The 25,136-nt window shown below is 49.7% G+C and overlaps 1 protein-coding gene and 1 long non-coding RNA gene across 3 annotated transcripts in view; one reads left to right on the top strand and one right to left on the bottom strand.

Moving 5' to 3' along the window:
- LOC147572807 (ankyrin repeat domain-containing protein 26-like) overlaps window positions 1–25,136 on the top strand; it is a 626,452-nt gene that overhangs the window by 331,001 nt on the left and 270,315 nt on the right. The window lies entirely within an intron of this gene.
- LOC147572810 (uncharacterized) lies at window positions 9,333–10,194 on the bottom strand. The gene is made up of 2 exons (XR_015245834.1): window positions 10,002–10,194; window positions 9,333–9,451 (listed from the first exon to the last, which is right to left on the bottom strand). It is a non-coding gene; the product is annotated as an uncharacterized LOC147572810 (long non-coding RNA).

Here is a 25,136-nt window from a genome sequence, read left to right as displayed (position 1 = left end):
AGGCAGAAAAGCGGGGGCTGGTAACGCCACCTCACGGGGATCTGGGGAAGTGACCAGGCTGTTCCTGGCCCAGATCCTACAGCTCTGGCTCTCTGGGAGCCCAAGCAAGGTCTTCCACCTCCTTCAAGAGAGGTGGCCCGGAGCAGGTGCGCCTGGGGAGCCTCCGTGGAGCTGGGACAATGAGCCCTTTCTCTTTTCCCTTCCCAATCCACCTCTGCCCACCCCTGCCTTCGAGGGGCCGTGGCGCCCTCGGCTCAGGACCCGACTGTCTCCACTGGGGGACACTCAAGAAGCATTCACCAAATGGCACAGGGCACCATGCAGGGCTGTAGGCACCGGGGCCTGCTCCTTCATATGGAGCCGCCAGTCTGTTCTTGCTCCTCTGACTAGTCTTTTCCCTCTGCTAGATCCCGAGAGCATTCCGGAAAAGGGCCGCAAGTGCCCAAATGTCCCACTGAGTGTGAGAAAGAAGAGAAAGGAACAGCAGGGACCAGACCATCACCACAAGGGGACAGAGTCATTCAGGAGTCAAGTGGCCAGGGTCCAGGCCTTAGCAATGCCACTAAGCTTGCCGGGAGAGCCTGAGCACCAGGTGAAGTGCTCCATCTTGTCTCACCATCACGTGACCATTTCACAGAGGGGGAAACTGAGGTTTGGAGAGGGGACAGGACTAGCCCCAGGTCAGGCAGCAGCGAGCTGTGGAGAGGTCCTGGCTCAGCAGAGACCACGTGCGTGCCACTGCAGCTCACCAATGCTCAAGACCTCCCCGTTCCTGCAGGACCTCAGTTTCCCCCACTGACCATTGGGGGCACAGACTGGATCTTCCAGCTTCTGGCTGGCTTGAGTGTTCCAGGTTCTAGAAGGCCCACATTCTAGGTCCGCTGCTCCATCTTCCTCCTCTGAGTTCCGTGATCCCGCTTCTCTGGTCTGGATCACGGGGTTCTACTTTCCAGGTGCTGTGTTCTGGTGCCTGGTCCCCAAGTTCGCCTCTCAGAAAGGTCTGCAGCCCAGGCAGGTTCTCCAGCCCACATGCTTCATTTCCATTCCCTGTATTCTCTCCCAGCCCCCAGCCGTCGGGGCCCACAGGTCACCACCTGAAGCTCCAGTTCCGTCGGCCCTCAGGGCTGCTTTCGGGCATGAAAATAGCTGGGGAGGCCTGTCCCAGGCCCCAGGTCACTGGGCTGAAGGGGATACTGGAGATCATACTCACAGCTGGGCAGGAACACTCTTCCCCACTCTTCCCTGTGTCTCCAGGACCACGTTTCTGACCACCCCCAGCCCTGCTGGCTTCTGCCCCCACCAGTCCGCATGGCGACAGCCCCCAAGACGGCACTTCCCGAGCACAGAGACCTTGGGTCATTTTTCTTTGGGGTCAGAGCCTGGTACTTCCTTAGTGGGTGTCTGTTAAACACTTGCAGAATGAATTAACCAGGTGTGCCCGGAGTCCCGGCAGGATTACACACTGTCACGGCCTCAAAGACCTGAGTTCACATAGGACAGAGATGCTCACGCTGTGTGTGCGTACAGGTGATGTGCACAACACACGTGCTCAAAAACACAGACACGTCACACCCTCAAGTCAGCAGATCTGTGCCCCTGGCACCTAGCCTGGGCCCTGGCACTTGGCTGAATAACAGCTGATCGAATGAATGGGTGCTCTGTACTAGGTATATGGGGGAGATGGAGATCGAATCCTCACCCAGGATCAAGGCTCAGCTGTGATTCCAAAGACCATTTCCACGAGGTCGAACCTGACTACATTGTAGGAAGACCCCCTGGAAAGGCACTTCGGGGCCGGAGTCAGTAAGGAAGGCAGTCAACAGTGCTACGCACCCACCTGGGCACCCGGATGGAGGTGAAGCAAATAGCCCTAGGGCCACCTCTGGCTGGGAGGGGCAGAGGGCAGCTTGGGGTGGGGTGGGGTGGGGTGGCTTTCCAGGTGGAGGTGGGAAGGCGAGGGCCCTGAGGCCTAACCCACAGGACAGGAAGGACAGCAGAGGTTTGAATGGAATTCTGGGCGTGCTACATCCCAGTAGCCCCAGGTCTGGACTCTCTCTGACCCAAATTCCGAGAAAGAGAGACACACAGGCTAAGCTGTCTGCAGGCCCGCCTGTTCTGGGGGATGGGCCCGGGGGCAGGGTCCCTCTGGAAGCCACTGGCACTTGGTGACCCCAGAGTCTCATGAATGGGGAGCTGGCTGTTCTCAGGGCACCTTTTCTTAGACCTCTCTCCTTTACACGGTAACTTCATTTTTCTGGTTATAAAGGTTTCACCTACAACCTAGGAAATGTGAAAATCACGGCGAAAGAAGGGTAATATCACCCACCATCCCTGGGGCTAACATTTGGCCTAAGTTCTCACACGCTTTTTTTCCCGTGCACCTTCTTGCTGGAATGAGCTATCGATGTGGATTTCCTGCCAGCTTTTGGACAGCAAGCATTTTCTCTAAGGAGCTTTGTTCTCCACATGGGAAGACCGAGTGCAGACCTGAGCCCTGGGGACTTTGCTCTCCTGGGCTACTTCCCATCCCCCTCAGACCTGACCTGGATCCTGCAGACAAATGCTCCAGCTGGGGACCAGAGTGGGGGAGGGGTATGGCCACATAGCCCTGGGCTCTCCTCTTACAAGCCACAAAGGGACTACCAACCACTCCCCAGGGTGCTCTGGGTCAGTCCCAAGCACCTCGGGCCTTCAACATTCCCTCTGTGAAATGGGCATGTTTGGCTAGCTATCTGGCCTCAAGGCTCCCCAGCCTGGTCTCTTCTCTGGGCTGCAGGGACAGTCGCCTGAACTGGGCTGCACCTTACAGCTGCTTTCCCTGTTCACTCCACTGGCATCTCAGACCAGGCCCTCAAGGTTCTCTGCATCTTGTGGAGCAGCCAGATGGAAATCCTGGCAAGGGTGGGTCAGCCTGGCCCTTGGGGTGGGAGTCAGGTAGGGCTTCCTGGAGGTGTCTTAAAGGATGAGCCAGCACCTGCCAGGAGAGGAGGGGAAGGCCACTGCAGACAGAGGGATAGCATCTGCAAAGGCCCAGCGGCGGGGTGGGGCGAGGGTGGGGGAGGTGTGTGTGGGGGAAGCCAGCACCTGGATTGTAGTCTGGGTGGGGTGCTGGTGCATTTTGCCCTCCCCACATGCCAGTGCCTGGAGGCAGACCACAGAGTCTGTTACATCCCCCACTGGTGGCTGCAGGACCACTGCCCCTACTCAGGTATGGCCTCGAACTTCCATGACAGCAATAACACGCCAGGCCCCACAGCAGTCCTGGGCACCCCTGAGAGGGGGTTTGCCTGGGGGCTCTTTGGGGCCCAGGCTCTGTGGCTTAATGCCTCTGACAGTGGACATCCCGCACAGACAGAATGCCCCTGCCCCATTCCCTGGACCTCTCCGCCGTGGTGGAGGAGTCTCACACCCTCTGCTCTAGTCCTAATGGCAGGTATAACCTTGGACCCATCACCCACACCCTGTGGGCCTTGGCTCAAAGACTGGAGACTGATCTGGGCTGTTCCAAGGTCCAGATGGGACCAGAGCTGGCTCTGCCTGAACTGACCACAGGGGTTCCCAAACACCTACTATGTGCCAGAGCCCCCAACACTGCCTCTTTGTTTCTCTCTCCCGCCAGCCCGGAGGCAGGATCTCTTCCCACCACCGCCCCTTACAGACACAGAAGGCCCCTGGATGCAGGTTTTCTGACCCTGGGATGTGGGCATAGGTGAAAATGTAGAGCCACACCTCCAAGCCACAGCTAGAACCAACTGAGATAATGTGTTACTGCTTCAGAAACTGTAGAGTGCAGACTCATTTATTTATTTATTTATTTATTTTTTTCGCACAATGGGCAAGGCTCCGTTGTGTAGGACCCCTCCCAGCTGTGTGACCCTACTAAGTCACCTGTCTAGGGCTCAGTTTCCATTGAACGAAATTAGGATTACATCAGCACCCCCTCCCAGGGCTCCTGAGATACCGAAATGAAATCAAGCAAGAAAGCACCAGCCCCTCACTCCCATCGGAGCCATAAATGAGTTCGGACCATTAATATTCACGGTCCTCAGAGATGGCCCGGAAGGCACCTTCTCCATCTTTTGCCTAAACCGGCCAATCTGTACTGCTTCCGGAAGTGGCCCTCACCTGTCACACGACCCATCACCATTCATTAAGCAGTTAAGAAACAGTCACCAAATGCCTTTTGCATGTTCGGCAAGGTGCCAGCCCCCAGAGAGCGCCTGTGTGCCCAGCCTAGAAGCCCCACCTGTCATGGGCAGCCCTCCCTTGTTCCGCCTTCCCCGGCCACCATCGCTCACCCACCATGATTCCCCCAGGCTGTGTGCCAGGCCCGGGTTAGCAAGAGTGGGGCCACGATCGACCGGTCCAGAGTATTACACAAGCTCTGTGGGGGTCTGTGGCCAGGTGGGACCTGTTTCCAGAAGGAAACAGCAGCATCAGGCGCCTGGATAAAGGCAAATTGGGGTGTGGGGGGTGAGTATGGTGTGATGTGTGCAGAGCTGGGTTAGGGTAGCAGGGGGCAGAGCCTGAGAACACAAGCAGGGGCAGGGTCATAGGGATCTGGGTTAAGGGCAAGGGAGTCTCTTAAAGCAGCCTGAACTCCACTGGGCCGGGCAGCGGTTCTGGGAGTCTGCAAGCCTCTGTATCCCCAGGACAACATTTTAAAATCTGGGTTTCCAGCCCCCTCTCCCATAGTGGGATTCTGACTCAGCGGGGTGTGGCAGGGCCTGGGAAGTCTGTATTTTCCCCAAGCCGCCCAGGTGAGGCTACACGGGGCTTCCAGAGACAGAGCCCCAGGACTATGGGGAAGAAAGGAGTGGCAATCAGGGCCACAAGGAGGGTGGCCTGGAGGCCAGGACAACAGTGACGTGGTTGTCTCGGGCGTCCAGGCTTCAGAGACCGTTCCATTTTGAGTGACTGAGGGGCCTATCCAAGGGGCCCCATCGGGCTATGGGGGTCCTACAGGCTGGATACAATCCCAGCCCCACCACTTCCCGGCCCTGAGCCCAGGGCCCCAGGCACCCTCAAACTGCCAAATGGGGAGAATAATAGTACCTGCTTCAAGGGACGTTAGCAGGCGTAGCTGAGATGATGCCGACAAAGTGCTTGGCCCAGCGCCCAGCACATAGTAAGTGCTCGATAAATAGCAGCAAATTATGACTCAGAGGTCAAGGTGGGGTAGAACAGCCTGGGAAGTCATCCATTATGGGCCCCGGTCAATCAGAATCCTGGAGACTGCCTCTGGCCACCCTCCCTTGCTTAGACCCCCATCTGGGCTGCTGCTTCTGGGAAGTTCCCAGCCTGCCAGGAGAGGGCAACTGGAGGTCAGACCCCCAGGAGGCCCCAGCGTCAGAGCAGTCTCTGGCCTCCTGCCTTGGCACCTCACCCTGCCCCTCCCAGGGGATTCCTCCTTCAGCAGGAGCCAAAGTCTAGAGCCAAACAGGCTCTAAATTCATAAAGCAACGGAGTAATTAGGGTGTGTGAATGATTATTTCCAACTTTATTTTTCTAGATAAAACGAAAATAAGTGGGCCAACAGGGGACTTTCCACTTGGGGCGGTGCAAGAAAACGTATTTTGGGACCCCGTTAACTTCCTGGGTTACAGGCAGTGCTGTGGGCCCATGTCAGCCCCACTCTAGACCACAGGAGGGTGGTCCACTACCCTTCTACCATGCCTGCTTTCAGCCCCGCCCAAAGCCTCACTTCCCTTTCCCTTCTGGCAGGTGTGGCTAAGCAGGGTCCCTGTGACCATCCCTCCATGGTGTGAGGCTGCCCTCTGGAGGGTCAGTCTCCTCCCACAGGGATGGAAAGGGAGGAGGAATGGGTAAAAGAACAGGGATGCTCCCTGGGGCTGAAAGTCATTCACTCATTCATTCATTCATTCATTCATTCATTCAAGCTCCTCTAGGATAGGGAACTCACGGCCTAGTGGAACACGCCACAGCAAACACACTGAAGAAAGAGAAGTGGTGCTCTGCCCAGCCCACAGCAAGGAGCCTCTCTGAACAACGAATGGATGCTGAAGCCGAGAGGCAAAGGATGGGTGGTCCTTAACAAGACAGAGCCTCCATTCCCCCATCTGCAAAAGGGATTATCACGGTATCTCTATCACAGGTTGCTGTCCAGATGCAATGTTAGCTACTAATATTCTTATGGGCAGGCAGGGTGCACACGAGAGGGGCTGCAAGGCCAGAGAAACAGCAGAAGGGGAGGAGGGTCTGTGGGATTTGGGGTGGAGGAGGCTTTTGAAGGGTGACAGAGTTTCAGGGCACATAGGAAGAAGTGGGTGGAACAGACATTCAGGCAGAGGGAACAGCATAAGCAAGGGAATAGAATCTGACGTTTGAGACCCGTCTGGACCATTTCTCAGAGCTCTGTCAGGTTAATGCTTGGGATCCAGTTAGGTCATTCTGTGCAGACAGCCCAAACCAGGCCAAGGTCAAGAGGATCCAGAGCAGAAGTGACGCAGGGTCAGAAGTGCAGAGGTTCCCAGGAAGGAGGGCACCAGTCCTCCTTCCCCTCTGCCCTCCATCTCACCACGGGTTACTTATTCAGAGTGGTCTCTTGTCCTGGCCTCAGCCTGTCGGATGCCTCCCTCTCTCAGCTACAGTATGGCCTGACAGCTCTCCAAGTCTCTGGAGCCTTCTCTCCTTATTCAACCATCCTTTATTAAGCACCTACTGAATGCCTGGGTGCTAAAACTGGCATGGACCAGCTCCCACTGCGAGAAGGTTAAGCTGTTGGTAGCCTCAAATGGGCCTTGCTGGAAGATTTACACCATGGAAACCTGCCAACGCTGTTTATCAGGTACCTTTTTCTCCCAGAGGGCCTGTTGCCAGCACCATTGCCCCCTGCCCAAGCAACGGACACAGAAAGGCAGGCCCCCGCCTATAGGGACTCACACACAAGAGGAAGACAATAGCCTACTGGAGCAGGCTGTGTAGTCTTCCAGGACGCAGGGGTGAACTGGGAGACCCATTCTGGAAAAGGGGGCATAAATGCCCACTAGAAACTGAACCAAGCTGTTCAAATAGCACTAGTGTGCCTCGTTCCCATTTTAGAGGCAAGGAAACAGAGGCACAGAGAGGCAGAGTCACCAGTCCACGTTCACACAAGAAGTGGCAGAGTTGAGATTTGAACCTGGGCCACTGAATCTGGAGTCCTTGCTTTTAACTTCTGCCCTTGACTGTCCCAAGGTGCAATTATTGCAACGCCCAGCCCCCCACACCCCCAACCCCGGCCCTCCCCCCCCCACACCCCTAAGCAGCCAGCACAGTGCTACGCAAGACCATGGAGGCCCAACTGGTTTTGCTGCCCAACTAGATTCCATTCTCCTGGGGCTAAGGTCTGTGTCCTCTCCACCCGGCTGCCCATGACAGTGCCCCTCACAGGAAGATATTGTTTGTTGGTCTCAGTGTCTGAAGAACCTTCTGGAAGGGAACCCTGGTCCCCCATGTGCAGGGCTAGGGCTGACTAGGAGGAAGGGGTGCATTGTGCAGCAAGGAGAACAAAGAGGCTTTGGCCTTGAGGAACACAGCAGGGTCCGTTGAATGCCATGGCTAAGGTGCCCGTAGGGGCACAAGGAGGACCACCCCGCCCCGGCCACGGCCCACTGCTTCTCTCTTCTTCCAGAATAGCATGAGCACACGGACTTGCAGTGCCCCCAGCCCTGGCTTCCCTGGGTCACATCCAGCCCTCACAGGATCCTCATCGACACAGGGTAAAGTTAGCTTGGCCCACCAGCTGACATCAATGCCCCCGTTTTCCAGGTAAACATACTGGCACAGCGGCCAAGGATTTTCCGAGACCTCAGGTGCTGGGCTCCCTACACTCATCACCTCATGCAGATCTCCCCACAACCCTGTGGAGGAGTCTCCCCGTTTGACAGATGTGGACACTGAGACTCAGAAAGCAGACTTGCTTGGGGTGGTCCAGCCACCGGCAGATGTGGGTCAAACAGCCCTGACCATAGCAGGAACCCTGGGCAGACTCCAGAGGGGCTGCTGAGCCAGATGGCAGCACTGCCCCCCTATCAGCTCCTCACTGTCCTTGGGAGCTTGCTTGTGCCAGCTCGCTGGGATGGCCTGACACCTCACCTCCACCTGGCCCTCCTTCCCTTCGTTCACATGGGTCACTCCCGTGCCTGACCAGTCCCCCCCCCCCCCCTTCCACAACTCTCCACCCCGACCAGGTGCTCACATCTCACAGCCTCTGCTCCAGCCATTCCCTCTACCTAGAGTGCTCTTCCCTTTAGTGCTGAGCAAGCCAACTCTTCCAGCAACTTCTCTCTCCTCCCTGGACTGGCAGAAAGTCTTCCAAACTTTCCCAAGACCCTGTGCCTATCTCCTCAGCACCCGGAGGCCTGGATCTTCAGTACCTGCCCTGCCCGGGGAGGTGACCCGCCAGTATCCACAGCTCCCCATCAAGGCAGGTCATGACTGGTGTCCCAGGAGTGGCAAGGAATGCTATGGGAATGGGGCAGTGCCAGTTCTGGGGGGCCATGGAGGGGTCTCTCTGGGGTAGTATTCCTGCCCACAGGCCTTCTAGGGAGTCTTCCAGAGCCAGGAGAGTCACCTGACCTCCAGCTACTAGGGCTGGCTGAGACCCACCTCTGCTTCTCATGGCACTCCAGCTCAGGTGCCACCATTCTGACTTACATCCAAGCTACCCTCCCCAACCCAGCTTCCAGAACCCACTATTTGCAGATATTGATAGAGCCCTCCTCCAGCCAGGTTCCCTTCCCCACCCTGGGCAGTGCAGTGAAAAGCACATGAGCCTGGACGCGCCCCCCCACCCCCTGCCCCAAACCCAATGAAAGGACTAGGGGTGCTCTCCCCACGCCCCTCCGCCTGGTCCAGACAAGCAGCCACAGTCCCAGCCTCTGCACCCGCCCTTTTCCAGGACCCCGCTGGAGGCTTGGGGAGTGGGGGGCACAGCTCACAAAGAGCCTTTTGAGCCCAGCGCCTAGGGGATGCCCCTGCCCAGGCCTAGGGAGGGGATCTAAGGCATGAGGCTTTGCCCTCCAGGGCCTGGGAAAGGTCCTGGGGCCAGCCTGTTGGGGGAGGGGGCGTCAGAGCCCAGTAGTCTCCCTGGAATCCCGCCCCCACATCCTTGTCTCTATGCCCCCAACCCCTGGTCCTGGGGCTCCCACTCCCGCCCATAGGGTGACGCTCAGGGAGGGAGGGGGCTGTGGGAGTCCTGACGCCTTGGCGGGGTGGGGGTTGTGCCGGGAGCTCAGAGACGGAGGCGGAGGGCCAGGAGTGCGGGGATGGAGGGGCTGTGGCTAGGGTCACCCTGGACGCCAGGGTCAACTCACCCATCTCCAGCCTGGTCTCAGCAGCGGAGGCAACAGCGGCAGCGTCGGCGATGGCTGCGCAGCCCTCGAGGCCCCAGCGGGGAGATACTGGCGTCTGCTACAGCCTCTCACCCCATCTCGAGCTCCTGCAGAGTCTGGGGCGAGCACAGGGCATCGCGGGCATCCCGACCCAGCGCTCGGCCCACATCCCCCTCTCAGGCCCCCACCTCCACACTTTCCCGCGGTCCAGGCACGGGCTGCCAGGCCGCACCCTGGGACGCAGAGCGTGGGCGGTCCCCCCGGGAGGGGCGTGTGGGACGAGAAGGGTGCGAAGGCGAGGCCTGAGTGCAGCAAGCAGAGGTGCCAGCTCCCGCCTGGCATGGAGGGTCCGGACCCCGCCCCACCCCCCACCGGAGACCCCTCCCCTCCGTTCGCAGTGCCCAGCTGGGCCTGGAGGGGACATCGGAGCCCAATAGTCTCCCTGGCATCCAGCCCCCACCTTCCTGTCTCGACGCCCCCAACCCCTGGCCCGGGGCTCCCGCTCATGCCCCTAGGGTCACTTTCAGGGAAGGAGGGAGCTGTGGGAGCCCTGAATGCTGGGGGTGGGAGGTTGTGCCTGGAGCTCGGAGATGGAGGCAGCGGGCCAGGAGTGCTTAGATGGAGGGGCTGCGGCTCGGGTCCCCCCGGGAGCCAGGGTCAACTCACCCATCTCCAGCCTGTTCTCAGTAGCTCAGGCAACAGCAGCGGCGGCGGCGGCGGCGATGGCTGCGCGGCCCTTGAGGCCCCGGCGGGCAGATGCTGGCGTCTGCTGCAGCCTCTCACCCCATTTCAGGCTCTGGCGGAGGCTGAGGCATGCGCCTGGCATCGCGGGCCTCGCGGCCCCGCGCCCGGCCCACATCCTCGCCTCACGCCCCCACCTCCACCCCTTCCGCCTTCCAGGCAGGGCCGCCAGGCTGCACCCTGGGACGCGGCGCGGGGGAGGGGCCCGGGGGAGGGGCCCCCCCCAGGAAGGGTGTGTGGGGCGAGAGGGGTGTCAAGGGGAGGCCGAGCTAGGCGAGAAGAGGTGCCGGCTCCCGCCAGGCTCCCAGGCTCCGGACTCCACCCCATTCCCCCACCGGAGCCCCCTGCCCTTTGTTCGCAGTTCCCCTGTAGGCCTGGGGGGGGGGGGCGGCGTCGGAGCCCAATAGTCTCCCTGGCATCCGGCCCTCACCTCTCTGTCTCCACGCCCCCAACCCCCGGCCCGGGGCTCCCACTCCTGCCCCAAGGGTCACGCTCAGGGAGGGAGTGGACTGTGGGAGCCCTGACGCCGTGGGAGGGTGGTTGTGCCGGGAGCGCAGAGATGGAGGCGGAGGGCCAGGAGGAGGGCGTTGGTGGAGGGGCTGCGGAGCGGGTTCCCTGGGATGCCAGGGTCAACTTACCCATCTCCAGCCTGGTCTCAGCAGCGCAGGCAACAGCGGCGGCGGCGATGGCTGCCCGGTCCTCGAGGCCCCGGCGGGGAGATGCTGGCGTCTGCTGCAGCCTCTGACCCCATCTCGGGCTCGGGCGGAGGCTGAGGCATGCGCCCGGCATCGCGGGCATCGCGGCCCCGCGCCCGGCCCATAGCCCCGCGTCCCGGCCCCACCTCCACCCCTTCCCACGGTCCAGGCACGGCGGCCAGGCTGCACCCTGGGGCGCGGCGCGCGGAAAGGGCCCCCCGGGAGGGGCGTGTGGGGTGAGAGGGGTGCCAAAGGCAGGCCGGAACGGGGCGAGCATAGGTGCTGGCTCCCGCCTGGCTTGGCAGCTCCGGACCCCGCCCCACCCCCCACCGGAGCCCCCTCCCGTCCGTTCACAGTGCCCAGCGGGGCCTGGGTGTGGGAGTGGGAGCCCAATAGTCTCCCTGGCATCCGGCCCCCACCTCCCTGTCTTGAAGCCCCCAACCCCCGGACCCGGGATTCCCGCTCCCGCCCCTAGGGTCATGCTCAGGGAGGGAGGGGGCTGTGGGAGCCCTGAAGGCGTGAGGGGGGGGGGGATTGTGCCGGCAGCGCCGAGTTCAAGGCGGAGGGCTAGGAGTGCGTGGATGGAGGGACTGTGGCGCGGGTCCCCCGGGACGCCAGTGTCAACTCTCCCATCTCCAGCCTGGTCTCAGCAGCAGAGGCAACAGCGGCGGCGGCGGCGGTGGCGGCGGCGGCGGCGTTGGCTCCGCGGCCCCCGGAGCCCCAGGCTGGGAGATGCTGGCTTCCGCCGCAGTCTCTTGTCCCATCCCGGGATCCGGTGGCGGCTGCAGCGGGCTCCAGGCTTCGCGGGCGTCGCGGCCCCGGGCCCGGCCCCTATCCCCGCCTCACGCCCCCACCTCCACCCCTTCCCGCGGTCCAGGCAGGGCCGCCTGGCTGCACCCTGGGCCGCGGCGCGGGGGAGGGGACCCTCGGGAGGCGCGCGTGGGGCGAGAAGTCTGCCGAGGCGAGTCCCGAGCGTGGCGAGCAGAGGTGCCGGCTCCCGCTAGGTTCCGTGGCTTTGGACCCCGCCCCACCCCCCACCGGAGCTCCCTCCCCTCTGTTCGCTGCCCCGCGCTGGGCCTGCCGGGGGGGGGGAGGGGGGGGCGTCGGAGCTGTGGGTACCGTTGACAGTTAGGCCTCTGTGCGCATGCGCAGTGGTTGCCTCTTCTGAAGTGCGCAAGCGCGTTTGTGTTGGGCGGTATTCCTTGTTGCCGGTTACTGAGAAGTGGCAGCTACCCAAACGCGGATCCTCACTGCTGGGGTGTTGTGGCCAGGCGGGTTTGGCCTGTCTCCGGCGCTAGTGTTGGGCTCGGGAGGCAGCGGAAAGGGAGGGCGGGGTGAAGTCTCTGTGGAGCCCGCAGGCTTCGCAATGAAGAGGATTTGGGGGTTCGGGAGGGAGAAGGGCATGTCGCCCATGGGCTCCGCTTCTGGCTTGCAGAGGCAGGGCAGGGGCGTTGGGCAGAAGAACAATACAACTGACAACTTGCTGCTGGGTTACCATGTCCAAGACAGAGATCTCAGAAAGATCCACAAGGCTGCCTGCACGGGCAACGCAGCGCAAGTGCAGCAGATTCTGTTCTTCGCGGAAAATGGCGTGGATGATAGAGACAAGATGAACAGGTAATAGGGGCTTGGAGGCTGGCAGGGAGGAGGTGGGACGGACCTGGGAGAAGAGCACATCTGGCCTAGCTCTACCTGTGCATCCGAGCCCTCCCTCGGGGGCTGGGTTCGCTTCCCTCCTGAGGTCCCGCTGCCCCTCGGTCGTGGGAACCCTACGTGGTCTAGCACCAGGCCGACAGCGTGAGCGGCAAATACAAAGTCTTCAGCTGCCCTGGCACGTACCCGTTAATTCCTGAATAGACCACTTGACTCTCAAGTTTGACGTGATTTACCCAAATTTCAATAGTAATACACACGAAATTAAGTGTCGACAACATGTGGTTTTTAATGGACTCATTTTCATACCATAACGTCGTAGAAAAGTGCATAATGGGAGAAATAATTCCTGTAATCAACTTCTGGGCTAGAAATGCTTGGGACAAAATCCAGTATCCAGTTTATGTCTGTGTACACTTAGGTGTGTGTGCTATTTCCTGAGGGACCTTGGAAGGACATTTTGAAGTGGAAGATGGCTCTGAATAGGAGGACTCCTTTTTCTCAAAATGTGTACCCTTCCAGTATTTGTCAGTGTTAGGTAAAGCAAATGAAAGCATCCTGGTTTTAAGAATTTTGAGCTACACATGCTCTTCTTGTGATGTCATTAAGGAAATTTTTGGACTCACTATCTTGTACATCTGAAACTGATAGAACACTGTATGTTAACGAACTGGAATTAACCTAAGAACTTATGTTTTTATATAGGAGGTAGATTTGCCCTTCCAGATATCAAAATGTACCTGAAATTTCCACAAATTATTCATTTACACACAGCTGAAAAGACAGATAAAGGAGTGGTGCAGAGTAGAACATGACCAACGCTCAAATATACATAAGACTTTTGAATTTGATACTGGTGACATTTCGTATTAGTAGGAAAAGGTGAATTATTCCTAAGTAGTGGAGAAACAGCCAATTTGGAGAAAACTTGTTAGAATTTTATCTCCCTTAAAATAAGTTCCAGATGGGATATCAATTTAAAAATTGTAATATGCAAAATAAGAAAAGTAACAGAAAAAAATCCCACAAATGCCTATTTACCCATCCTAAGAATGACTTGAAAAGCAAGACTTTTGGGGGGTGCCTGGCTGGCTCAGTCAGTTAAGCCTCTGACTCTTGATTTCAGCTCAGGTCATAATCTCAGGTGTTCATGGGTTCAAGCCCTTCGACGGGCTCCCTGCTGTCAATGTGGAGCATGCTTGGGATTCTGTGTTGTCTCTCTCTCTCGCTCTCTCTCTCTCTCTCTCTCTGTCTCTCTCTCTCTCTATTTCTCTCTCAAAAAAAAAAAAAAAATTGGGGCCCCTGGGTGGCTCAGTAGGTTAAGCGATCTGACTTTGGCCCAGTTCATGATCCCGTGCTTTGTGGGTTCGAGCCCCGCTTCAGGCTCTGTGCTGACAGCTCAGATTCTGTGTCTCCCTCTCTCTCTGCCCCTCCCTTGCTTGCACTCTGTGTCTCTGTCTCCGAAAAATAAATAAATATTAAAAAATATTTTTTTAAATCAAGAATTCTGGAGATTGATTTAGCAACATGAAAAACTAAAAGCCTCTATCAGAAAATAATATTATGAAAATAAAAGACAATGCACTTGCAAATATTTACAACATATTTGTATCAGACAACAGAATCTATCTTCGTTTTACAGGGAAGTCTTTGAAATCAAAACGAACAAAAGCCTGTAATTTGAAATCGTGCAAAGTATTTCTTTGCATATCTACAAGGGACCAGTGGACATAGGGAAATATAGTGTCCCTGGGAAAAAAGAAATTTAAGTGAAAAAGGGACTGAAATACAATTTTCCATCTACAACCTTTGTGAAAATAGAGTGATGGTGCTTATACTGCCGCTTAAAGTTTAAGTTGTTTTCGACTTTCCAATAGACAATTTGGTGTAAGTACCACATTTAAAAAACATGTATTCATTTTACCCATCAATTTTATTTCTAGTAAAATATCTTTAGGAAATCACTAGAGATAAATGAGATACATTTTGCTTTTCTCAGCACTATTTAAAATAGCAATGTATTAAGAAGAACTCGTATAATGGCTTTTATAAGTAAATGTCATTACATCCATAAGATGGATATGTGATCGTTGAAAGTGGCATAGATAATAGATATACACAGAGATGCAGAGCTGTGCTTTAGTGGATCATTAAGTGAGAACAAAAATCAGTGTGATCATAGGTACACACAAGCAGACTACAGTTTTATGTTAAGCCCAAAAATGCGGAAAATGTGACGACATTTGTTATTTCTGAGCCTTTGTATTTACATGCATTTTTCTTTGCCTTCAAAGAAAATCTGTGCTTTCTACAGGAAAAGGTGTATAAAGGTCCTATTAAAAGTTTATGCCCAACAGAAAGGGTTTATTGTCGTTGAAGTGATCCTGGAGAAGAGCAAGAATATTGATCTTATGTACATAAAAATAATTTCTCACTTTGTGTTAAAAAATATTTTTGGATGTAAAATAAGAAAAGTGAGTTAATTGAAATGTTTTTTGAGGATTGGCACATTTGGACAACTTTTGGCCTCTTCAGAAGTAAAGGGAGTATTTTTATTTGCACTTGTAGATTGTATTATGCATATATTAATCATATACATAAGTATTTCTGTTATAGGTAGCTTTATTACGTGTAATAGGTAAATGATTTATATTAATCATGAAAATAAAATATATTAGTTGTGTGCTTATGAAAAAAATAAGCCCTAGCAAATATAAGGGATTATTTACTGTTTCAGAAGTATGCTTTCCTTTATATACCTTGTCTTTAAAAATATTGAACTCTCCAAATGTATTTATCCACTCTTTCCATCTGTTTATTTATCACCTAGAACCTGCACATATATTATATAGCGGACATACTCTACCCAAGATTCTTTTGTTCTCAAAGACTTCAGTTTGCACAGTATGAGCAAGATGAGGCATTTTATTTATTTATTTTCTAAAGATATTATTTTTTAAGTTTATTTATTTATTTTGTGAGAGGGATGGGGTGGGGGTGGGGGTGGGGGTGGGGGGAATGGAAGGACAGAGAGAGAATCCCAAGCAGGCCCCATGCTGAAAGTAGGAACTTTTCCAATACACTTTTCAAAGAGTCCCAGCACGGGGCTTGAGCCAGTGAACATGAGATCATGACTTGAGCCCAGATCAAGAGCTGCACGCTCAACAGACTGAGCCACCCAGGTGCCCCAGCTCTTATCTTGTTTACTTTATGTTTTAAGTGTTATGTATTGTTGAGGGTGAAAGCATGAGCAGGGGGAGGGGGAAAGGGAGAGGAGGGACAGAGCATCTAAAGCAGGCTCTGCACCAGATTTTATTTTTAAGTAATCTCTATACCCATCGTGGGGCTCAAATTTACAACCCTGAGATCAAGGTCCTATGCTCTACTGACTGAGCCGGCAAGGCACCCCTAAGATGAGAAATTTTACATTGAAGTATTAGGACTTAATCTCAATGGGAAGTTTTCCTCCTTCCTTTCAAAGTTGCTGAAGATAGGAAATTGTAAAAGATAAGCTTCACCTGACCTTCTGAAATTTATGAGAGTAGTAACTACTAATATCGATCGCTGGAAATACTTGATTTTCGTACAATCTGTACACCTCAATATTTAATAAAATGAACTGTTCCTAGTCATTGGAATCCTGAGTTTCCTGTGGCTTAAACTTTCTTGAGAAGCAAAGTAAGAAGTTCTTAAAAATGTTTTCCTTTTTTTAATTTAGTCCTCTTTTCCTGTAATGCTTTTCAGAACTAAAATTTCTTTAAGTGCCAATCATATGACTAGAACTGCAATAGACCTATTGTATATACCATCATTTCACATAATGGAAGGCACCAAGATTCTATGGTGTCCCACTATTTTATATACCAATTATTTATTTAAAGTCCTGCCATTTACAGTTGTAAGACATTTTGAGTTATACATTGCATTCCAATGTCAGAGATGCTAAAATGTGACAAAATAAGCATCTTAGAATCATTGAAATGCAGTATTCTTGCTAATCCTTAAAACATATCTGCAAAGTAGGTGTAATTGTATCAAGGTACCTAATTGAAGTGTTGTCTATGTAAAGCAGTAGAAATTGTAAAAATTATATTATCCAACAACTACTGAGATGTTATTTGCTAGGAATGCTAGGAAGTGTTCTAAATACTTGCATAGATCCTCATTTAAAATAAAATTTATAAATTTATTATTTATTATAAATAATAATATAAATATATATATCTATATATAATATAGGTATATATTTATATATAATTTATATATAAATAATATAAATAAATAAATAATTATTTATTATTATTTTATTAAAATAAAAATTATATTATCCAACAACTATTGAGATGTTATTTGCTAGAATGCTAGGAAGTGTTCTAAATACTTGCATAGATCCTCATTTAAGCATCACAACGAGGTCTTGTGAGATAACTACTCAGTATTTTATTTTATTTTATTTCATTTCATTTCATGGCATTTTATTTTATTATTATCTTTTTTTTTTTTTTTTTTTTTTACCAATCTCTACACCTACTGTGGGGCTTCAAACTCACGACCCTGAGATCAAGAGTTACATGCTCTTCAGACTGAGCTAGCCGGGTGACACGAGACAACTACTATTTTTATCCCCTTTTGTTGAGGACATTGAAGATAAGTCTAAGCAATAACTAGTGAGTGACAGAGTTAAACTAGGATTCAAACCCAAGTGGAGCTGAATCCCAAGGTCATGCTCTTTCTCTTCAAACAGGCTGCTCTTTTATTAGTGTGATGAGTAATCACTACTAAATATTGTACTTTCTCCAGAGGAAAACTGAATCTTTGTTTTGGAGGCATAGGAATAACATGCTACTTAATGTTTACAATTTCCTGAATTAACTGCAAGTTTTGAGAGAGTGCACTATCATTTCCTAAAAAGTCCTCTCACTTTTTTAGGACTGCTCTCCATTTGGCCTGTGCCAATGGCCATCCAGAAGTGGTGACCCTCCTAGTAGAGAGGAAATGTCATCTTAACCTCTGTGATCATGAAAACAGGACAGCTCTCATGAAGGTATGTAGTACCAGCTATGTCTGCCTGAGATGGATTTGATGTCATTACTTAGAATGAAAATGAAATTATTGCCTAGAAAGAAAACGAATTGGTGAAACCTGTGGCATGCTTACTTTAAATGCTCAGAATTTACACTCTGTTTCTTGGCATATCACTGACAGGCCGTACAGTGCCAGGAAGAGAAATGTGTAAACATACTATTGGAAAATGGTGCCGATCCAAATATTAGGGATGCGAGTGGCAACACTGCTCTCCACTATGCGGCCTTTGGTGATAATATATCCATAATAGAGAAGTTGCTGCTATACAATGCGAATACTGAAGCAAGAAATAAGGTAAAGAACTAATTTATACATTATTTGAAATTTTATATATATACATGAATATTTTATCCTCAAAATGTTTTATTTCACACACACACACACACACACACACACACAGACACACACACAGACACACACACACACACACACACACACACACACACTCACTCACTGAATTCTATACATCAGGCCCTGTCATCATGGAAATAACTCCAATGCCAAGTCAGGGAGGGCTAGAAAAAGGCAGTGCCCACAGAAAGGGCAAAGTTGTATCTCCCAGCCACCCTTCCACCCCAGAAAGAAAATGTTTCCATTAGTGCCTACAAGTGGATGGTAGTCTCAGAGCCCATAAAGGACTAAAGGTCTAGAGGGGAGTGAGGTGATGATGGAGGCTGGGTGCTATGCAGGGGCTTAGGCAAGGGGCGCTGCTGGGGACAGGTGGGAGGAGGAATGGAGACCCAGACCCAGCAGGGAGAGCTTGGATGTGTGCAAGCGGGAGGAGAAAGCAGCAGGTTGTAGGTGCTGGGCACTGCAGGCCCCGGTGCTCTGAAGATGAGGGCATTGGGGTCAGGTCATATCTTGACATCCAGCAAAGGCATCTACTTGTGTTGGTAGCCACTCGGCCAGCCATGTACCATGTTGGGGTGTCCCACTTCAGAGAGTAGCTCCTGCTCAACCTTGTGTAGCTGCTCAGCAGGGTTGTAGCTGTACATGGGGAGTAGATGATGGCCACACTTGCTGGGCCACCTTCCTTTTCTTTGACATGCATTACCTTTCACTGCTGAAGCCCCTAGAGGAACACCCTTGGTTGACACGGGCAGGGTCAATTTTACGTATATGGAAGTTCAAGGATTCCCTGAATGAAAATATTTGCAATAACTTATTTATCTAAGATTTCTTCTTCCTTCCTTCCTTCCTTCCTTCCTTCCTTCCTTCCTTCCTTCCTTCCTTCGTTTCTTCTTATTTTTTATTTATTTTTGAGAGAGAGAGAGAGAGAGAGACAGAGAGAGAGACAGAGACAGAACAAGACGGGGAGAAGGGCAGAGAGAGGGAGACACAGAATCTGAAGCAGGCTCCAGGCTCCCAGCTGTCAGCACAGAGCCTAATGCAGGGCATGAACTCATGAGCCATGAGATTAAGACCTGAGCCGAAGTTGGATGCTCTACCAACTGAGCCACCTAGGCACCCCTAAGATTTCATTTTAAATGAGGATACGTTTAAAGAAACAGAGAATACTGCTTTGTTTTATGTATTTATGGCAAATATTTATGAAAACAGTATATTTGTTAAAGGTAACACTTATTCTGTTTTCAAATATTTTTCCCATCCAATTTTTTTTTATTAGTGAAAAACAACACAGGAAAGCAAAATTTGCCCTAGGCTTTGTCTTAAAACTCAAAGAAAACAAATGCATTTTACAATAAAAAACATCGCTGCTGTTGACAAGTTCCTATTTGATAAAAAAGTGATTTATAAAAATGGGATTTATCTTTTATTGGCCAAGGCTTAAGAGAAAAAAGGGGAAAGGAGGGAGCAGTCAGAACTAAGTAGGCCAATTTGGAAATTTGACAAGTGAGATAAAATAACAAGAAGGGGGGCGCCTGGGTGGCGCAGTCGGTTAAGCGTCCGACTTCAACCAGGTCACGATCTCGCGGTCCCTGAGTTTGAGCCCCGCGTCAGGCTCTGGGCTGATGGCTCAGAGCCTGGAGCCTGTTTCCGATTCTGTGTCTCCCTCTCTCTCTGCCCCTCCCCCGTTCATGCTCTGTCTCTCTCTGTCCCAAAAATAAATAAACGTTAAAAAAAAAAATTAAAAAAAAAAAACAAGAAGAGGCTGTTTGTTTTATTGGTTTTTTTTTCCCCTTCAGTTTATATGTTTAGTCAAGGAGTCTTCAATTTTTGAGGGGTAGAATTGTTACTTAGGGAAACAGTGAGTTGCAAACCTGCCTAGAGACCAAGTGTAGGTGGACTCAGAAGAAATCAGATTGGCAGTGAACAGGTGGTTGATTACGTGGGCAATGAGAAGAAAGAACAAATAATTAACTGTCATATAATCCTATTCTGGCAGAAACAGCCACTTAGGTAAGAGTCTAAACTCTGCTCTGAAATCTAGAATATCTTGATGGGAAGTAAGAAGTTTAAAAGTAATGCAATCAAGTTGCATTTTGACTTTACATTTAGTCCCTGTTCTACCTCTGCTCAGGGAAATTAAATGCAGTTTTGATAAGTCATTCTTTTGGCTAAATCTTCAAATGATAGAGGGAGTTGGCCACATAGATGAGACTGATGTGATTGTCTGCTGCACCACTCTCAGCTAGAATTGTGGTGGTGAATCCCCGTGCCCTGGGGAAGTTTCAATTTTTTTTTTTTTTTAACAAGCCTACACTCTCTCCTGAAGAGTTTGAGTAAATCTAGTAACGTGTATACATAGACATGGATATTTAGAAATATTTTTTTGAGACTGTGCTACAACTCTTGGTTAAGAACTACTGAGGTGTGTGGGTGGCTCAGTCGGTTAAGCATCTGACTTCAGGCTCAGGTCATCATCTCACAGTTCACAAGTTCTAGCCCCGTGTTGGACTCTGTGCTGACAGCTTAGGCAGAGCCTGGAGCCTGCTTCATATTCTGTAGTCTCCCTCTCTTTTTGCCCCTCCCCTGCTCATGCTCTTTCTCTCTCGCCCACAAAAAGTGGACATTTAAAAAAAATTTAAAAGAAGCTAACTACTGAATGGAGGGGTACCCAGGTTTTTCAGTTGATTAAGCGTCCGACTTCCACTCAGGTTGTGATCTCATGGTTTGTGAGTTCGAGCCCCACATTGGGCTCTGCACTGATGGTGCAGAGACACATGAGAGTCTCTCTCCCTGCCCCTCCCCCACTCACTCACGCTTGCTCTCTCTCTCTCTCTTTCTCTCTCTCTCTCTCTCTCTCTCATATTCATAGCCATTTGGTTATTACAAGCAGTGTTTTCCTGATTGCAATAGGAGAAAATCTTGAATCTTCTTTATTAGTTGAAGCTATGTGACCAACTGTCTTATGATGTCTGTTAAATTCATATAGCCCTGGCATAATCCAAATGGTAGTTTTAAACATGGACATGCAGTTAGTGACAATACAGTTGGGAATTGTTTTCATAATTTAGTTTCAGCATAGTTGTGAACTAATTTGTCTACTTGATTAACAGTCTGGGAGAATTAAACACAGATAGATTACAGTTTTTATAAGCATTGGAAAAATTCTTAAGGGGGGTGTTACGAGTCTTTTTGTTGTGATTCTTTTAGACAGAGGGAGTGTGAGTGGGGGAGAAGGGCAGAGGGAGAGAGGGAGAATCTCAAGCAGGCTCCAAGCTCAGTGCCAAGCTTGATGCAGGACACAGTCCCACAACTCTGGGATCATGACCTGAGCTGAAGTCAAGCATCAGATGCTCAACTGACTAAGCCACCCAGGCTCCCCTCTTATGAGTCTTAATAGCACTTTTTATTACATGTTGGGGCCTAAGTTTTTGGTAAAACGTGATACTGATACTTCAGGAAAGATTTACATACAAATATATGCTTTATGCACAACCAAAACACCCGTGGGCTATTGACTAAATTTGGCCCCTGGATGTGTTTCGTTTCCTCCATACGTTGAGTCAACATTTAAAATTATGACACTCATGCAGAAATCTGGATTTCAGACTTTTCTTATAGAATCATACCTGGTACTTTGAGCCCATACTACTGTTTGGTATGCATTCCAGCGGCTGACCTTTTTATATGAGGTATGGGTGTGTCCAGTTTGCTACTGTCCCCACTTAGGTTCTTCACTTACTCGAGTCACCTACTTTGCCTCCATAAGCATTGCGTTTACAATTACTGTTTTATTATATATATATACACACACACACACACCCACACACACACAAACACCCACACACATATATTTATACACACACATATATACATATACATATATATATATATATATATATATATATATATATATATATATTAGACTGCGCTAATCAGATCTCTTTTGGACACAAAGAAACCTTCGTAATTTTTTTTCAAAGTTAATTTTGACAAAGAGAGAGAGAGAATCCCTAGGAGGCACTGGGTTTGAACTCATGAATCATGAGACCATGACTTGAGGCAAAGTCAAGAGTCAGATGCTTAACTGACTGAGCTACCCAGGCGCCTCTGTTTTATGGTCTATTTTGATAAAGATTTCAAGGTTTTCAAGGCAATCCATATTAATTTATAATATATATTTTGTATTTTATGTTAATGTCTTCGGAATAGGATTGAAGTTTCCAAGTTAGACTTTCTAAGTTGTTTTTGTATTGTATTCATTTTTTTAACGTTTATTGATTTTTGAAGGAGAGAGAGCACATGCATGAGTGGGGGAGGGGCAGAGAGAAAGGGAGACACAGAATCCCCAGCAGGCTCCAGGCTGAGCTGTCAGCATAGAGCCCAATGCAGGGCTTGAACTCACAAACCATGACATCATGACCTGAACCGAAGTCGGCCTTTTAACTGACTGAGCCACCCAGGTGCCCCATAAGTTAGTTTGAAAACAAGACACTTTTTCCTTCTGTGTACTATGAATAATCGTATTCCTGGGGTGCCTGGGTGGCTCAGTCGGTTGAGCGTCCGACTTCGGCTCAGGTCATGATCTCGCTGTCTGTGAGTTTGAGCCCCGTGTGGGGCCCTGTGCTGACAGCTCAGAGACTGTAGCCTGCTTCGGATTCTGTGTCTCCCTCTCTCTCTGCCCCTTGCCCGCTCAGGCTCTGTCTCTCTCTGTCAAAAATAAATAAACATTAAAAGAAACAAAATTTGAATAATCGTATTCCTATTGGAATATTTGCAAACCGTATTAGATTCATCATGGTTACAGTTGAATAGGTTATGCCTATTGCAGACAATATTCTCTTTCTCCTCAGCATTGTTCCCTAAAAATGCAAATAATGTAGTCACTTTCATTATGCTAAAAATGATCTGTATAAATCAGTGTTTGAATTTTTATTGATAAGCCATTATATTTTTATTTCCAATTTATATTTTGCCTAAAATATAAAGTAAGTAGCTATTCCAGTGGAAACTGGAATACAACTAGAATACAGATTTTTTTAGAAGTAGATATGTATTAGGGTCCCAGGATTATTATAATTGACAATGAAATTTCATATGGAGCTTCCTAACAGTTAAGATAAAAATTTAGCATTTTATAATAGGAGAAAGCCCATGGGCTATTTAATATTAAGTAATCAAAGTTCATTTGAAGCTTCACTCTTGGAGTTCTGAGCCCATCTCCTTGGTGACCCATTTGGAGCAGCGATGCCTTATGTTGACATCTCGGATGTCAGTGGATCCTGATACCACTGACAGAAGACAAGCAAGTTTGTATAACTTGGGGAAAAGCTTCATCTTTATCGGAAATCTCTCCAAACTATATCCCTGAAACTCTGATTCCTCAAATGTGAATGTTTGCCACAAAAAGGATTGTCAAATGGGGACTGAGCAGATTTACATGGGTTTCTGTAATGCCAGACATATAATGCAGTTTTATAATATTTCTCAAACATAGATGGTCATGAAATCTTTCCATTGGGACATAGTACTTACCTTCTGGCAAAGAAGGTATTCTTTGGAAGATAATTTAAGAAACACTACTCCAGAGATCATCATTTAGGTTATTAATTCAGTAAAAGTACTTAAAGCATATACTGCTGTGTTTTGGAGTTTGGAGATACAGAGATAAGAAATAGCCCCTGCCCTCAAGAAGCACTTGGTTTAGATAGGGAACAATTACTACAGTATACCATGATAAGTACTGTGATAGAAGCAACGATCTTGGAACCAGTGAGTGTTTGAAGTGAGTTTGGGAGAATGACTTCATATAATCTGTTGAAGAAGGTGGAGAAGGGCTATTTTATTAAAAACCATTTTTAATGTGTATTTCTTTTTGAGAGAGAGAGAGAGAGACAGAGAGAGAGAATCTGGAACAGGCTCCAGGCTGTGCGCTGCCAGCATAGAGCACAATGCAGGGATCGAACTCACAAACCCTGAGCTCATGACCTGAGCTTCAGTTGGTCACTTAACCAACTGAGCCACCCAGGTGCCCCAGTGGAGGAGGGCTATTTTAAAGAGAAGCAGCAGCAGGTGAAAGCACAGTGGTGGGAAGGAAGAGGCCATTTATTATTTACTTTTTGTATTATATGTTTAAGTTTAGAGGATCTTTTGTATGTTTTAAAATTCCGTATGGAAAGGTATAATTTTGTAAATTCTAAGTTGTTTTTGCTCTTTTACAGGATAACATCACACCACTTCTAGTTGCTGTAAATGAAAACAAACAGCAAATAGTGGAAGTTCTGGTAGAAAAGGCAGCAAATATACATGCAGAGGATAAATTAAAAAGGTGCAGTAGTTTTCTTTTAAACCTTAGTATGGTTCTACAGTGGTAATAATTATTCAAGTCAGGAAGATTAACTTCAGAAGAAGAAGATTAATTTATAATTATATAATGAAAAATATCAACACATCACCAGTTAGGTAGAAAGCAATTATTCTGACTGGGCAACATGAAGAACAGGGTATAGCAGAATTCATATCCCTTGATGATGTTGACTCATGTCATTTGCAGTGTTTATTTTTAAGTAGGTTCCATGTTCGGTGTGGAGTCCAATGCTGGACGTGAACTCATGACTCTGAGATCAAGACCCGAGCTGAGGTCAAGAGTCTGATGCTTAACCAACTGAGTCACCCAGTTGCTCCTGCAATGTTTTTTGTTTGTTTGTTTGTTTTTGTTTTTTTTCCTGCCACATGATTTTGTGTTAACTAAAGGGATTTCACTTTAGTTTTATAAAGGGTGGACTCTCAGCTCTTAATTTACTTAATGGCACAATATTGGCCTTCTTAACCCTTTTATGGTATTTTTTACACTTCTACTTCATAGAGGCACGTGGGTGGCTCAGCTGGTTAAGCATCCGACTTTGGCTCAGGTGATCATCTCATGGTTCATGGGTTGAACCCCACATCAGGCTCTGTGCTGACAGTGCAGAGCCTGCTTCGGATTCTCAATCTCTCTCTGTCTCTCTCTGTCTCTCTCTCTCTGTCTCTCTCTGTCTCTCTCTCTTTCTCTCTCTCTCTCTGTGTCTCTGCCCCTTGCCCACACTCTCGTGTGCACTCTCTCTCTTTCTCAAAATAAATCGTAAATAAACTTAAAAAAAAAAAATTTCTACTTCATATACATTTTTCCTTCAAAGATGTATATTGGGGTGCCTGGGTGTCTCAGTTGGTTAAGTCTATGACTTTGGCTGTGGACATGATGTCATGGTTCGTGGGTTCGAGCCCCAGGCCGGGCTCTGTG

Source organism: Puma concolor, chromosome E4, assembly GCF_028749965.1.
Source record: "Puma concolor isolate L17-30 chromosome E4, mPumCon1.1.hap2, whole genome shotgun sequence".
NCBI classification, from domain to species: Eukaryota; Metazoa; Chordata; class Mammalia; order Carnivora; family Felidae; genus Puma; species Puma concolor.
The sequence above is the reverse complement of the archived record's forward strand: the minus strand, read 5'-3'. Positions and strand labels throughout refer to the sequence as shown.